Here is a 12500-nt window from a genome sequence, read left to right as displayed (position 1 = left end):
TCCTACATCCTTCCTTACCAAGCCTTCAAACACCTTCCACACTGTCACCCTCTTTTCCTCAAACCTTGCCAAGTTCCTCCTTATATATACTGCATACCTTGCATGTGACAGCAAAAAATTCAATAATACAATATTCCCCCCCTTCACATGCTGACCCACTCCAAACAATACCAAACACCTCCAATCAACCCCACCCATTAACTCTTCTCCCCAGTACCTTTCTAACATGTCCCTCAACCTCACATGGAACCCAGCTACATCAACACATTCAAACATCATGTGCATCAGATTTTCATCTTTATCTGTGCATACATCACACACACGAGACACTGACCTGTCTACCTGATGTAACACCACCTTGGTAAAAACACGGTTGTGCCTCAACATAAAATCAAAATGGGTACATTCAATACTATTGAGCCTCACTACCATGTTTTCCCACAACCTCTCAACTTCCATCCCTGGAAAAACTTGCCTCCACACTTTCTCCGATGCAGGCGCCCTGACCTTCCTGGTAATAAGCGCCCAGTATACGGCCCTCACCTGGGTAGAGGATAAGGCTTGCATTTTCTCCCCACATTTCACCTGCAACACAGGCAAGGTCTCTAAGACTCCATTACTCAAATGATTGTCCAACAGCCTCACCCACTCCCCTGGAACACACTCCTTTATCCTATCATACATTCTCAACACCATCCCTTTCCTGACATCCTCATCTACCCCCCAGACAGTATCTACGATCGCCTGCTCAGGCAGGAACCCTGGCACCACCTCATACCTAAAGTCCCTCAGTCTTATCATACCCGCCTTCATTATTACCTTACTCTCCAGCATCTTTCCCTCTGATTTCAGCATTGGGTTCAGAAAAACTGGTATATTCAAAATCACCCCAATAGAGTCACACTCATAACTTACTTGCGGTAAGAACTCCGCCCAGGCCCTGAACACCTCCTGATAAAACTCAGGCACCTCTGCATACATGCTGGGCTTGAAACACATTAACAACCCATAATCTCCACAACCTCCACTCCTATGCAACCAATGCCTGAAAAACTCCTTCCACCCCTGACCCTCCTCCCCATACAAAAACCGTTGTACTCTCTTCACCCTCATGGCTTTTAACTTCACCTCCAGATCTATTAATCTCAAACCACCCCTATCATAATCTGCTATCATTACATCATGAGCAATCTTCACCCCCTTCCCACCCCACAGGAAATCAGACATTAAATTATTAATTCCCTTCAGAGCCCATACAGGCATGTCCATAACCCCTAAGGTATACACACATTTTGACATTAACAATGCATTCACCACAACCACTTTCCCCCTCAATTTTAATTTCCTTTGTTTCCAGTAATTCAGAGTCGTCTTTATTTTATTAATCACCCCTGTCCAAGTTAAGTCCCTCGCCTCCCGCTCATCTACCCCAATATTCACACCCAAAATTCTCACATGCCCCTTAACAGTCTTAAAAGGAATGTTACATGTAGACATAACAGTATCATCAGCACATAACATTTGAGACTTTTCTACATTCACCTTAGCCCCAGAAGCTCTCCCATACACATCAAAACACTTCATCAGACAATTCACACTCTCTCCATCCCGCAAAGTACAGGTGGTGTCATCAGCATAATGATGCAGTACACTGACGCCTCCCCCCGGGAGGTCCACTCCATGCACTCCTCCATTCCGCTTTACAAACGCCGCTAAAGGCTCTACTGAGACGCTGTATAGTAGTGCAGACAATGGACAACCCTGCCTAACAGACCTGCCCAGGGGAAAAGGATCAGTCAGCACACCATTACATTTCACGACACTGCACGCTGACCCATACAAAAGCTTCACCCATCCTTTAAGACGAGGCCCGAACCCAAATCTTTCCAAGGCCTCTAACAGGAACCGATGCTCCACCCGATCAAAGGCTTTATTCAGATCTAGACAGAGCACCGCCCCACCCACCTCCCCCATCTGCTTCACCACATCCCGGATAGTGCAGAGGGTGTCCACTACATCCCGCCCCGGAACTCCATAGGCCTGAGTAGGTGCTATGATGCTTCCCATCACCTTATTCAACCTATTAGCCATTATCTTCGCAAGCACCTTATTGTCGGAGTTCAAAAGGGTTATTGGTCTGTAGTTCTCTAATTTCAGTCTGCTCCCCTTCCCTTTGTATAACACAGTCAACACACCCATAGCTAAAGATTCAGGGACTACCCTCTTCTCCTCCATACACACATACACACGCAGCATTAGTGGGGCCAGTATGTCACTAAACTCACGGTAAAACTCTGCAGTAAGACCATCTGAACCCGGGCTCTTATTCAAGTTCAGGCCCAATATGGCAGCTTTAACCTCTGCCAATGTAAAATCAGCATCACACATCTCTACATCCTCAGTCGACACCCTAGCCTCTACTGCGTCTAGCACTCTTCTCATACACACTTCATCTACCCCACCCGACGTAAATAAGCCCTTATAAAAAGAATGCACTGTATTCAAAATTCCTTCCAGATCTGTCACCCTCTCCCCCCTCTCATTTATCAGCTCAGTTAGAAAACTCCTTTCCTGCTTCCTCCTTTCTAACCCCAGGAAAAAAGCAGTATTTCTCTCCCCCTCCACCACATACTGTGCTCTACTCCTCACCACTGCCCCCATGCACCTGTGCCTCTCTACGACCCTCAACTCCTCCCTCACCCTCAGGTACTCTGTCACATCATAGCCTGGGCAGTTTTCTACCTTTTCTAACTCCAATAACAGGCGAGATTTAAGAATCCCCTCCTCCCTCCTCCTTGTCACATTTGCCCGTCTTGCACTAGATATTGCCAGCCGCTTGAACTCCCCTTTTAATCCTTCCCACCACACACTCACATCCGACTCAAATAAAGGATCTGACACGGCGTCATTCACACACTCTTTCACTGCTGCCCTAAACACCTCATCCTTCAGCATACTGGCATTAAGACACCACAAACCACCCCCCCTCCCCTCCCCTGATGCACCCAGCCTGAAAAGCAGAGCATCATGGTCACTAAAAAATGTGTGTGAATACTTTACCCCCACAACCAAGTGCGCAACCTCTCTATGAGTGAGACACAAATCTATACGTGACTGCTTGAGCTCACCCCTCACCACTTGTCTTCGAGAGAACACCCGCTTATCTGGATTCCTCTCCCTCCATATATCCACCCAATCCTCATCCCTCATTAGCCTTAATAGCGCTCCCCGAGATGAGTCAGAGCTAAAATGTGCGCTACTTGAGGCATCTAGCCTATCCATCCATACATTAAAATCCCCAACAAGCAAACAGTTTTTCCCACATAATCCTCCCATAGACATAAACATAACCCTCCTCTCAATTTCATTATTAGGAGCATAGACATTGTACAACGAGTACTCCATATCTTGATAAGTGAAACCCACTCCCACCATTCGACCCACAGTGTCAGCACATAACAAATTTAAGTTAGACACAACGTCATGTTTTACCAAAATAGCTACCCCACATGCCCGCACAGTACCATTACTCACGTACATTAGTCCATTCCATCTCTGCCTTACATTATCCATATACGGCTCAGTCCAATGGGTCTCCTGAAGACATAATATATCCGCAGAGAAGGCTTCCAACACCAGCTCTAGCTTTTCTTTGCTACGAAGTCCATTGGTGTTAATAGATACAACTCTCACCATTATGACTATAAAGAGGGGATGAATCCAGTCCATCATGATTGATCTTTTTTCTTCTTTTTCTTCTTGGTTATCATGTTCCTTTTACTATCCCAACGCATTGATTTTATGTACTCCAAATCTTCCTCCGACAGCTCTTCTTCAGACTCTTTACGTTTGCGAGAGTCATCCCTTGCATTATCCACCTCCCTAGAGGAGCCCCCCTCTCCACGAGGATCGCCCTCCAACTCTACATCGTCTAGGCTTGAGCTTATCCCTCCATCCTTGGGTGCCTCCCTTCCTTCAGTACAAGGCTCCGTCTCCACTTCCTCCTCTGGCTGCCTCTGTTCTTCGTCCTCCTTCTCTCCCTGGGGTTGCTCACTCATGCCAATTTCCTCCCCAGCTTCCTCCACCTCGTTCTCCTCCACGACACTATTTGCGCTGAAATCCTGTGATGCCCAGTCCTGAGCACCTTCCCCATGGGGACAGGAGCACTGCGCTACACCCCTCCCGCATCCAACACAACCTCGCTCTCTCCTCCCATTGCACTCTCGTGCGTAATGCCCCTGCTCACCACACTTATGACATGCGAAATCAGGGCACTCTCGTAGCACGTGCCCTGGCTGGATACACAGCCTACAGACCTTGACCTGCCGATCGTGTATTACTCTGAAGTACTCAGCCCCTTCCAACGTTTCAAATTTGGCAGAATATGGCAACGAGCGCACAGTGTCTGTGAACCTAACTTTACAGAAGCGCGTCCCATCAGCAATGTCCGTCCCCGGCCAGTAGCGCCTTTTCACCGGCGATATAGCAGACACACCCCATGCTCTTAGCCGCTCTGTGATGTCCTCGTCTGTAATATATACTGGGAGGTTTAAGAAGGATACAACCATCTCATCCAGCGATAGATCCTTTGCCATGATTCGACAGCTCCGGATTTTAAATCCATCCATCAGTTTTTCTTTCCCTCTCGCACTTGACAGCGTCACTTCAAATCGCTTTTCATCTTTGACCCGACAGCCGCAGACCAGTCCACAAACTTCTTTAATCCCTCTCAATACCTCCATCATTGTAATCTTCTCTTCTCCCATAATTTCCACAGCCACTGTTAAATTCTTTTCATATTTTTGCGCCTGTCTTGCTGCAGCGCCATTATCCATGTTTCCTTTGTTCGTAGTCTTTTTTCCAGCGTTGGTCAAAGCCATTGTATCCATCCGAATAACGACAGGAGGAAAGTCCCCCAAACAGCAATATGCTGCCGGGGAACAACCCCAAACTATAAATCTAACTTAATCAATTTACAAAAAGAAATTGTACTTCAAAAAGCTCAAAACTCCAACACAAACTCTCTAGAGCAAACACTCAGTCTCAGCGCAATCACTCACACCTGCGTCAATCAACAGTTGCGTACTCAGGCCGGTGTGGCCGTAAGCGAGAAACTATCTCTTGGTGCACTATGTAAAGTCAAAGTGAGCCTGATTAACAGCTGTTGCATTTTCACCATTTAGATAAGCATCTTTGTGTCACTCAAAAAGTGGAAGAAATTGCATATACTGTAGCCATAATTTGTAGCACAGATTGTTGGATGAAATACAAACTAACCTTGCTTACTTATTTCAAAGCGAGGGCACATATTTCAGCCTTGTGGGAAAAAACGGACAAAGAGTTGAAATTCCACAAGGCAGTGACAAAAAGCTTACAGCACCTGGTATTCCCAGGCGGTCTCCCATCCAAGTACTAACCAGGCCCGACCCTGCTTAGCTTCCGAGATCGGACGAGATCAGGCGTACTCAGGCCGGTGTGGCCGTAAGCGAAACTAATCTCTTGGTGCACTATGTAAAGTCAAAGTGAGCCTGATTAACAGCTGTTGCATTTTCACCATTTAGATAAGCATCTTTGTGTCACTCAAAAAGTGGAAGAAATTGCATATACTGTAGCCATAATTTGTAGCACAGATTGTTGGATGAAATACAAACTAACCTTGCTTACTTATTTCAAAGCGAGGGCACATATTTCAGCCTTGTGGGAAAAAACGGACAAAGAGTTGAAATTCCACAAGGCAGTGACAAAAAGCTTACAGCACCTGGTATTCCCAGGCGGTCTCCCATCCAAGTACTAACCAGGCCCGACCCTGCTTAGCTTCCGAGATCGGACGAGATCAGGCGTACTCAGGCCGGTGTGGCCGTAAGCGAAAGGCAATCTCAAAAAGTGGATGAAATTGCATATACTGTAGCCATAATTTGTAGCACAGATTGTTGGATGAAATACAAACTAACCTTGCTTACTTATTTCAAAGCGAGGGCACATATTTCAGCCTTGTGGGAAAAAACGGACAAAGAGTTGAAATTCCACAAGGCAGTGACAAAAAGCTTACAGCACCTGGTATTCCCAGGCGGTCTCCCATCCAAGTACTAACCAGGCCCGACCCTGCTTAGCTTCCGAGATCGGACGAGATCAGGCGTACTCAGGCCGGTGTGGCCGTAAGCGAGAAACTATCTCTTGGTGCACTATGTAAAGTCAAAGTGAGCCTGATTAACAGCTGTTGCATTTTCACCATTTAGATAAGCATCTTTGTGTCACTCAAAAAGTGGAAGAAATTGCATATACTGTAGCCATAATTTGTAGCACAGATTGTTGGATGAAATACAAACTAACCTTGCTTACTTATTTCAAAGCGAGGGCACATATTTCAGCCTTGTGGGAAAAAACGGACAAAGAGTTGAAATTCCACAAGGCAGTGACAAAAAGCTTACAGCACCTGGTATTCCCAGGCGGTCTCCCATCCAAGTACTAACCAGGCCCGACCCTGCTTAGCTTCCGAGATCGGACGAGATCAGGCGTACTCAGGCCGGTGTGGCCGTAAGCGAAAGGCAATCTCAAAAAGTGGATGAAATTGCATATACTGTAGCCATAATTTGTAGCACAGATTGTTGGATGAAATACAAACTAACCTTGCTTACTTATTTCAAAGCGAGGGCACATATTTCAGCCTTGTGGGAAAAAACGGACAAAGAGTTGAAATTCCACAAGGCAGTGACAAAAAGCTTACAGCACCTGGTATTCCCAGGCGGTCTCCCATCCAAGTACTAACCAGGCCCGACCCTGCTTAGCTTCCGAGATCGGACGAGATCAGGCGTACTCAGGCCGGTGTGGCCGTAAGCGAAAGGCAATCTCAAAAAGTGGATGAAATTGCATATACTGTAGCCATAATTTGTAGCACAGATTGTTGGATGAAATACAAACTAACCTTGCTTACTTATTTCAAAGCGAGGGCACATATTTCAGCCTTGTGGGAAAAAACGGACAAAGAGTTGAAATTCCACAAGGCAGTGACAAAAAGCTTACAGCACCTGGTATTCCCAGGCGGTCTCCCATCCAAGTACTAACCAGGCCCGACCCTGCTTAGCTTCCGAGATCGGACGAGATCAGGCGTACTCAGGCCGGTGTGGCCGTAAGCGAAAGGCAATCTCAAAAAGTGGATGAAATTGCATATACTGTAGCCATAATTTGTAGCACAGATTGTTGGATGAAATACAAACTAACCTTGCTTACTTATTTCAAAGCGAGGGCACATATTTCAGCCTTGTGGGAAAAAACGGACAAAGAGTTGAAATTCCACAAGGCAGTGACAAAAAGCTTACAGCACCTGGTATTCCCAGGCGGTCTCCCATCCAAGTACTAACCAGGCCCGACCCTGCTTAGCTTCCGAGATCGGACGAGATCAGGCGTACTCAGGCCGGTGTGGCCGTAAGCGAAAGGCAATCTCAAAAAGTGGATGAAATTGCATATACTGTAGCCATAATTTGTAGCACAGATTGTTGGATGAAATACAAACTAACCTTGCTTACTTATTTCAAAGCGAGGGCACATATTTCAGCCTTGTGGGAAAAAACGGACAAAGAGTTGAAATTCCACAAGGCAGTGACAAAAAGCTTACAGCACCTGGTATTCCCAGGCGGTCTCCCATCCAAGTACTAACCAGGCCCGACCCTGCTTAGCTTCCGAGATCGGACGAGATCAGGCGTACTCAGGCCGGTGTGGCCGTAAGCGAAAGGCAATCTCAAAAAGTGGATGAAATTGCATATACTGTAGCCATAATTTGTAGCACAGATTGTTGGATGAAATACAAACTAACCTTGCTTACTTATTTCAAAGCGAGGGCACATATTTCAGCCTTGTGGGAAAAAACGGACAAAGAGTTGAAATTCCACAAGGCAGTGACAAAAAGCTTACAGCACCTGGTATTCCCAGGCGGTCTCCCATCCAAGTACTAACCAGGCCCGACCCTGCTTAGCTTCCGAGATCGGACGAGATCAGGCGTACTCAGGCCGGTGTGGCCGTAAGCGAAAGGCAATCTCAAAAAGTGGATGAAATTGCATATACTGTAGCCATAATTTGTAGCACAGATTGTTGGATGAAATACAAACTAACCTTGCTTACTTATTTCAAAGCGAGGGCACATATTTCAGCCTTGTGGGAAAAAACGGACAAAGAGTTGAAATTCCACAAGGCAGTGACAAAAAGCTTACAGCACCTGGTATTCCCAGGCGGTCTCCCATCCAAGTACTAACCAGGCCCGACCCTGCTTAGCTTCCGAGATCGGACGAGATCAGGCGTACTCAGGCCGGTGTGGCCGTAAGCGAAAGGCAATCTCAAAAAGTGGATGAAATTGCATATACTGTAGCCATAATTTGTAGCACAGATTGTTGGATGAAATACAAACTAACCTTGCTTACTTATTTCAAAGCGAGGGCACATATTTCAGCCTTGTGGGAAAAAACGGACAAAGAGTTGAAATTCCACAAGGCAGTGACAAAAAGCTTACAGCACCTGGTATTCCCAGGCGGTCTCCCATCCAAGTACTAACCAGGCCCGACCCTGCTTAGCTTCCGAGATCGGACGAGATCAGGCGTACTCAGGCCGGTGTGGCCGTAAGCGAAAGGCAATCTCAAAAAGTGGATGAAATTGCATATACTGTAGCCATAATTTGTAGCACAGATTGTTGGATGAAATACAAACTAACCTTGCTTACTTATTTCAAAGCGAGGGCACATATTTCAGCCTTGTGGGAAAAAACGGACAAAGAGTTGAAATTCCACAAGGCAGTGACAAAAAGCTTACAGCACCTGGTATTCCCAGGCGGTCTCCCATCCAAGTACTAACCAGGCCCGACCCTGCTTAGCTTCCGAGATCGGACGAGATCAGGCGTACTCAGGCCGGTGTGGCCGTAAGCGAAAGGCAATCTCAAAAAGTGGATGAAATTGCATATACTGTAGCCATAATTTGTGGTACAGATTGTTGGATGAAATACAAACTAACCTTGCTTACTTATTTCAAAGCGAGGGCACATATTTCAGCCTTGTGGGAAAAAACGGACAAAGAGTTGAAATTCCACAAGGCAGTGACAAAAAGCTTACAGCACCTGGTATTCCCAGGCGGTCTCCCATCCAAGTACTAACCAGGCCCGACCCTGCTTAGCTTCCGAGATCGGACGAGATCAGGCGTACTCAGGCCGGTGTGGCCGTAAGCGAAAGGCAATCTCAAAAAGTGGATGAAATTGCATATACTGTAGCCATAATTTGTAGCACAGATTGTTGGATGAAATACAAACTAACCTTGCTTACTTATTTCAAAGCGAGGGCACATATTTCAGCCTTGTGGGAAAAAACGGACAAAGAGTTGAAATTCCACAAGGCAGTGACAAAAAGCTTACAGCACCTGGTATTCCCAGGCGGTCTCCCATCCAAGTACTAACCAGGCCCGACCCTGCTTAGCTTCCGAGATCGGACGAGATCAGGCGTACTCAGGCCGGTGTGGCCGTAAGCGAAAGGCAATCTCAAAAAGTGGATGAAATTGCATATACTGTAGCCATAATTTGTAGCACAGATTGTTGGATGAAATACAAACTAACCTTGCTTACTTATTTCAAAGCGAGGGCACATATTTCAGCCTTGTGGGAAAAAACGGACAAAGAGTTGAAATTCCACAAGGCAGTGACAAAAAGCTTACAGCACCTGGTATTCCCAGGCGGTCTCCCATCCAAGTACTAACCAGGCCCGACCCTGCTTAGCTTCCGAGATCGGACGAGATCAGGCGTACTCAGGCCGGTGTGGCCGTAAGCGAAAGGCAATCTCAAAAAGTGGATGAAATTGCATATACTGTAGCCATAATTTGTAGCACAGATTGTTGGATGAAATACAAACTAACCTTGCTTACTTATTTCAAAGCGAGGGCACATATTTCAGCCTTGTGGGAAAAAACGGACAAAGAGTTGAAATTCCACAAGGCAGTGACAAAAAGCTTACAGCACCTGGTATTCCCAGGCGGTCTCCCATCCAAGTACTAACCAGGCCCGACCCTGCTTAGCTTCCGAGATCGGACGAGATCAGGCGTACTCAGGCCGGTGTGGCCGTAAGCGAAAGGCAATCTCAAAAAGTGGATGAAATTGCATATACTGTAGCCATAATTTGTAGCACAGATTGTTGGATGAAATACAAACTAACCTTGCTTACTTATTTCAAAGCGAGGGCACATATTTCAGCCTTGTGGGAAAAAACGGACAAAGAGTTGAAATTCCACAAGGCAGTGACAAAAAGCTTACAGCACCTGGTATTCCCAGGCGGTCTCCCATCCAAGTACTAACCAGGCCCGACCCTGCTTAGCTTCCGAGATCGGACGAGATCAGGCGTACTCAGGCCGGTGTGGCCGTAAGCGAAAGGCAATCTCAAAAAGTGGATGAAATTGCATATACTGTAGCCATAATTTGTGGTACAGATTGTTGGATGAAATACAAACTAACCTTGCTTACTTATTTCAAAGCGAGGGCACATATTTCAGCCTTGTGGGAAAAAACGGACAAAGAGTTGAAATTCCACAAGGCAGTGACAAAAAGCTTACAGCACCTGGTATTCCCAGGCGGTCTCCCATCCAAGTACTAACCAGGCCCGACCCTGCTTAGCTTCCGAGATCGGACGAGATCAGGCGTACTCAGGCCGGTGTGGCCGTAAGCGAAAGGCAATCTCAAAAAGTGGATGAAATTGCATATACTGTAGCCATAATTTGTAGCACAGATTGTTGGATGAAATACAAACTAACCTTGCTTACTTATTTCAAAGCGAGGGCACATATTTCAGCCTTGTGGGAAAAAACGGACAAAGAGTTGAAATTCCACAAGGCAGTGACAAAAAGCTTACAGCACCTGGTATTCCCAGGCGGTCTCCCATCCAAGTACTAACCAGGCCCGACCCTGCTTAGCTTCCGAGATCGGACGAGATCAGGCGTACTCAGGCCGGTGTGGCCGTAAGCGAAAGGCAATCTCAAAAAGTGGATGAAATTGCATATACTGTAGCCATAATTTGTGGTACAGATTGTTGGATGAAATACAAACTAACCTTGCTTACTTATTTCAAAGCGAGGGCACATATTTCAGCCTTGTGGGAAAAAACGGACAAAGAGTTGAAATTCCACAAGGCAGTGACAAAAAGCTTACAGCACCTGGTATTCCCAGGCGGTCTCCCATCCAAGTACTAACCAGGCCCGACCCTGCTTAGCTTCCGAGATCGGACGAGATCAGGCGTACTCAGGCCGGTGTGGCCGTAAGCGAAAGGCAATCTCAAAAAGTGGATGAAATTGCATATACTGTAGCCATAATTTGTGGTACAGATTGTTGGATGAAATACAAACTAACCTTGCTTACTTATTTCAAAGCGAGGGCACATATTTCAGCCTTGTGGGAAAAAACGGACAAAGAGTTGAAATTCCACAAGGCAGTGACAAAAAGCTTACAGCACCTGGTATTCCCAGGCGGTCTCCCATCCAAGTACTAACCAGGCCCGACCCTGCTTAGCTTCCGAGATCGGACGAGATCAGGCGTACTCAGGCCGGTGTGGCCGTAAGCGAAAGGCAATCTCAAAAAGTGGATGAAATTGCATATACTGTAGCCATAATTTGTGGTACAGATTGTTGGATGAAATACAAACTAACCTTGCTTACTTATTTCAAAGCGAGGGCACATATTTCAGCCTTGTGGGAAAAAACGGACAAAGAGTTGAAATTCCACAAGGCAGTGACAAAAAGCTTACAGCACCTGGTATTCCCAGGCGGTCTCCCATCCAAGTACTAACCAGGCCCGACCCTGCTTAGCTTCCGAGATCGGACGAGATCAGGCGTACTCAGGCCGGTGTGGCCGTAAGCGAAAGGCAATCTCAAAAAGTGGATGAAATTGCATATACTGTAGCCATAATTTGTGGTACAGATTGTTGGATGAAATACAAACTAACCTTGCTTACTTATTTCAAAGCGAGGGCACATATTTCAGCCTTGTGGGAAAAAACGGACAAAGAGTTGAAATTCCACAAGGCAGTGACAAAAAGCTTACAGCACCTGGTATTCCCAGGCGGTCTCCCATCCAAGTACTAACCAGGCCCGACCCTGCTTAGCTTCCGAGATCGGACGAGATCAGGCGTACTCAGGCCGGTGTGGCCGTAAGCGAAAGGCAATCTCAAAAAGTGGATGAAATTGCATATACTGTAGCCATAATTTGTAGCACAGATTGTTGGATGAAATACAAACTAACCTTGCTTACTTATTTCAAAGCGAGGGCACATATTTCAGCCTTGTGGGAAAAAACGGACAAAGAGTTGAAATTCCACAAGGCAGTGACAAAAAGCTTACAGCACCTGGTATTCCCAGGCGGTCTCCCATCCAAGTACTAACCAGGCCCGACCCTGCTTAGCTTCCGAGATCGGACGAGATCAGGCGTACTCAGGCCGGTGTGGCCGTAAGCGAAAGGCAATCTCAAAAAGTGGATGAAATTGCATATACTG

At 46.4% G+C, this 12500-nt stretch overlaps 24 non-coding genes across 24 annotated transcripts; all 24 read right to left on the bottom strand.

Annotated features, from left to right (window-relative positions):
* Positions 1-5368: 5368 nt before the first annotated feature.
* LOC139395597 (5S ribosomal RNA) lies at positions 5369-5487 on the bottom strand. The gene has a single exon (XR_011630524.1). It is a non-coding gene; the product is annotated as a 5S ribosomal RNA (ribosomal RNA).
* A 259-nt stretch (positions 5488-5746) lies between these two features.
* Positions 5747-5865, bottom strand: LOC139395586 (5S ribosomal RNA). Its single transcript, XR_011630513.1, has one exon. It is a non-coding gene; the product is annotated as a 5S ribosomal RNA (ribosomal RNA).
* Positions 5866-6042: 177 nt separating this feature from the next.
* Positions 6043-6161, bottom strand: LOC139395574 (5S ribosomal RNA). The gene has a single exon (XR_011630502.1). It is a non-coding gene; the product is annotated as a 5S ribosomal RNA (ribosomal RNA).
* A 260-nt stretch (positions 6162-6421) lies between these two features.
* Positions 6422-6540, bottom strand: LOC139395563 (5S ribosomal RNA). The gene has a single exon (XR_011630491.1). It is a non-coding gene; the product is annotated as a 5S ribosomal RNA (ribosomal RNA).
* Positions 6541-6717: 177 nt separating this feature from the next.
* Positions 6718-6836, bottom strand: LOC139395551 (5S ribosomal RNA). Its single transcript, XR_011630480.1, has one exon. It is a non-coding gene; the product is annotated as a 5S ribosomal RNA (ribosomal RNA).
* Positions 6837-7013: 177 nt separating this feature from the next.
* LOC139395540 (5S ribosomal RNA) lies at positions 7014-7132 on the bottom strand. The gene has a single exon (XR_011630469.1). It is a non-coding gene; the product is annotated as a 5S ribosomal RNA (ribosomal RNA).
* Positions 7133-7309: 177 nt separating this feature from the next.
* Positions 7310-7428, bottom strand: LOC139395529 (5S ribosomal RNA). Its single transcript, XR_011630458.1, has one exon. It is a non-coding gene; the product is annotated as a 5S ribosomal RNA (ribosomal RNA).
* Positions 7429-7605: 177 nt separating this feature from the next.
* LOC139395518 (5S ribosomal RNA) lies at positions 7606-7724 on the bottom strand. The gene has a single exon (XR_011630447.1). It is a non-coding gene; the product is annotated as a 5S ribosomal RNA (ribosomal RNA).
* Positions 7725-7901: 177 nt separating this feature from the next.
* Positions 7902-8020, bottom strand: LOC139395507 (5S ribosomal RNA). Its single transcript, XR_011630436.1, has one exon. It is a non-coding gene; the product is annotated as a 5S ribosomal RNA (ribosomal RNA).
* Positions 8021-8197: 177 nt separating this feature from the next.
* Positions 8198-8316, bottom strand: LOC139395495 (5S ribosomal RNA). Its single transcript, XR_011630424.1, has one exon. It is a non-coding gene; the product is annotated as a 5S ribosomal RNA (ribosomal RNA).
* Positions 8317-8493: 177 nt separating this feature from the next.
* On the bottom strand, positions 8494-8612 carry LOC139395484 (5S ribosomal RNA). The gene has a single exon (XR_011630413.1). It is a non-coding gene; the product is annotated as a 5S ribosomal RNA (ribosomal RNA).
* Positions 8613-8789: 177 nt separating this feature from the next.
* On the bottom strand, positions 8790-8908 carry LOC139395473 (5S ribosomal RNA). Its single transcript, XR_011630402.1, has one exon. It is a non-coding gene; the product is annotated as a 5S ribosomal RNA (ribosomal RNA).
* Positions 8909-9085: 177 nt separating this feature from the next.
* LOC139395462 (5S ribosomal RNA) lies at positions 9086-9204 on the bottom strand. Its single transcript, XR_011630391.1, has one exon. It is a non-coding gene; the product is annotated as a 5S ribosomal RNA (ribosomal RNA).
* Positions 9205-9381: 177 nt separating this feature from the next.
* LOC139395450 (5S ribosomal RNA) lies at positions 9382-9500 on the bottom strand. The gene has a single exon (XR_011630380.1). It is a non-coding gene; the product is annotated as a 5S ribosomal RNA (ribosomal RNA).
* A 177-nt stretch (positions 9501-9677) lies between these two features.
* LOC139395439 (5S ribosomal RNA) lies at positions 9678-9796 on the bottom strand. Its single transcript, XR_011630369.1, has one exon. It is a non-coding gene; the product is annotated as a 5S ribosomal RNA (ribosomal RNA).
* A 177-nt stretch (positions 9797-9973) lies between these two features.
* Positions 9974-10092, bottom strand: LOC139395427 (5S ribosomal RNA). The gene has a single exon (XR_011630358.1). It is a non-coding gene; the product is annotated as a 5S ribosomal RNA (ribosomal RNA).
* Positions 10093-10269: 177 nt separating this feature from the next.
* On the bottom strand, positions 10270-10388 carry LOC139395416 (5S ribosomal RNA). Its single transcript, XR_011630347.1, has one exon. It is a non-coding gene; the product is annotated as a 5S ribosomal RNA (ribosomal RNA).
* A 177-nt stretch (positions 10389-10565) lies between these two features.
* On the bottom strand, positions 10566-10684 carry LOC139395405 (5S ribosomal RNA). The gene has a single exon (XR_011630336.1). It is a non-coding gene; the product is annotated as a 5S ribosomal RNA (ribosomal RNA).
* Positions 10685-10861: 177 nt separating this feature from the next.
* On the bottom strand, positions 10862-10980 carry LOC139395393 (5S ribosomal RNA). Its single transcript, XR_011630325.1, has one exon. It is a non-coding gene; the product is annotated as a 5S ribosomal RNA (ribosomal RNA).
* A 177-nt stretch (positions 10981-11157) lies between these two features.
* On the bottom strand, positions 11158-11276 carry LOC139395647 (5S ribosomal RNA). Its single transcript, XR_011630564.1, has one exon. It is a non-coding gene; the product is annotated as a 5S ribosomal RNA (ribosomal RNA).
* A 177-nt stretch (positions 11277-11453) lies between these two features.
* Positions 11454-11572, bottom strand: LOC139395635 (5S ribosomal RNA). The gene has a single exon (XR_011630553.1). It is a non-coding gene; the product is annotated as a 5S ribosomal RNA (ribosomal RNA).
* Positions 11573-11749: 177 nt separating this feature from the next.
* LOC139395615 (5S ribosomal RNA) lies at positions 11750-11868 on the bottom strand. The gene has a single exon (XR_011630541.1). It is a non-coding gene; the product is annotated as a 5S ribosomal RNA (ribosomal RNA).
* Positions 11869-12045: 177 nt separating this feature from the next.
* Positions 12046-12164, bottom strand: LOC139395501 (5S ribosomal RNA). Its single transcript, XR_011630430.1, has one exon. It is a non-coding gene; the product is annotated as a 5S ribosomal RNA (ribosomal RNA).
* Positions 12165-12341: 177 nt separating this feature from the next.
* On the bottom strand, positions 12342-12460 carry LOC139395387 (5S ribosomal RNA). The gene has a single exon (XR_011630319.1). It is a non-coding gene; the product is annotated as a 5S ribosomal RNA (ribosomal RNA).
* Positions 12461-12500: the final 40 nt, after the last annotated feature.

The sequence above is a fragment of the Oncorhynchus clarkii genome, unplaced genomic scaffold (genome assembly GCF_045791955.1).
Source record: "Oncorhynchus clarkii lewisi isolate Uvic-CL-2024 unplaced genomic scaffold, UVic_Ocla_1.0 unplaced_contig_1101_pilon_pilon, whole genome shotgun sequence".
In the NCBI taxonomy this organism is placed as follows: domain Eukaryota; kingdom Metazoa; phylum Chordata; class Actinopteri; order Salmoniformes; family Salmonidae; genus Oncorhynchus; species Oncorhynchus clarkii.
This window is presented reverse-complemented; position numbering and strand designations above follow the sequence as displayed.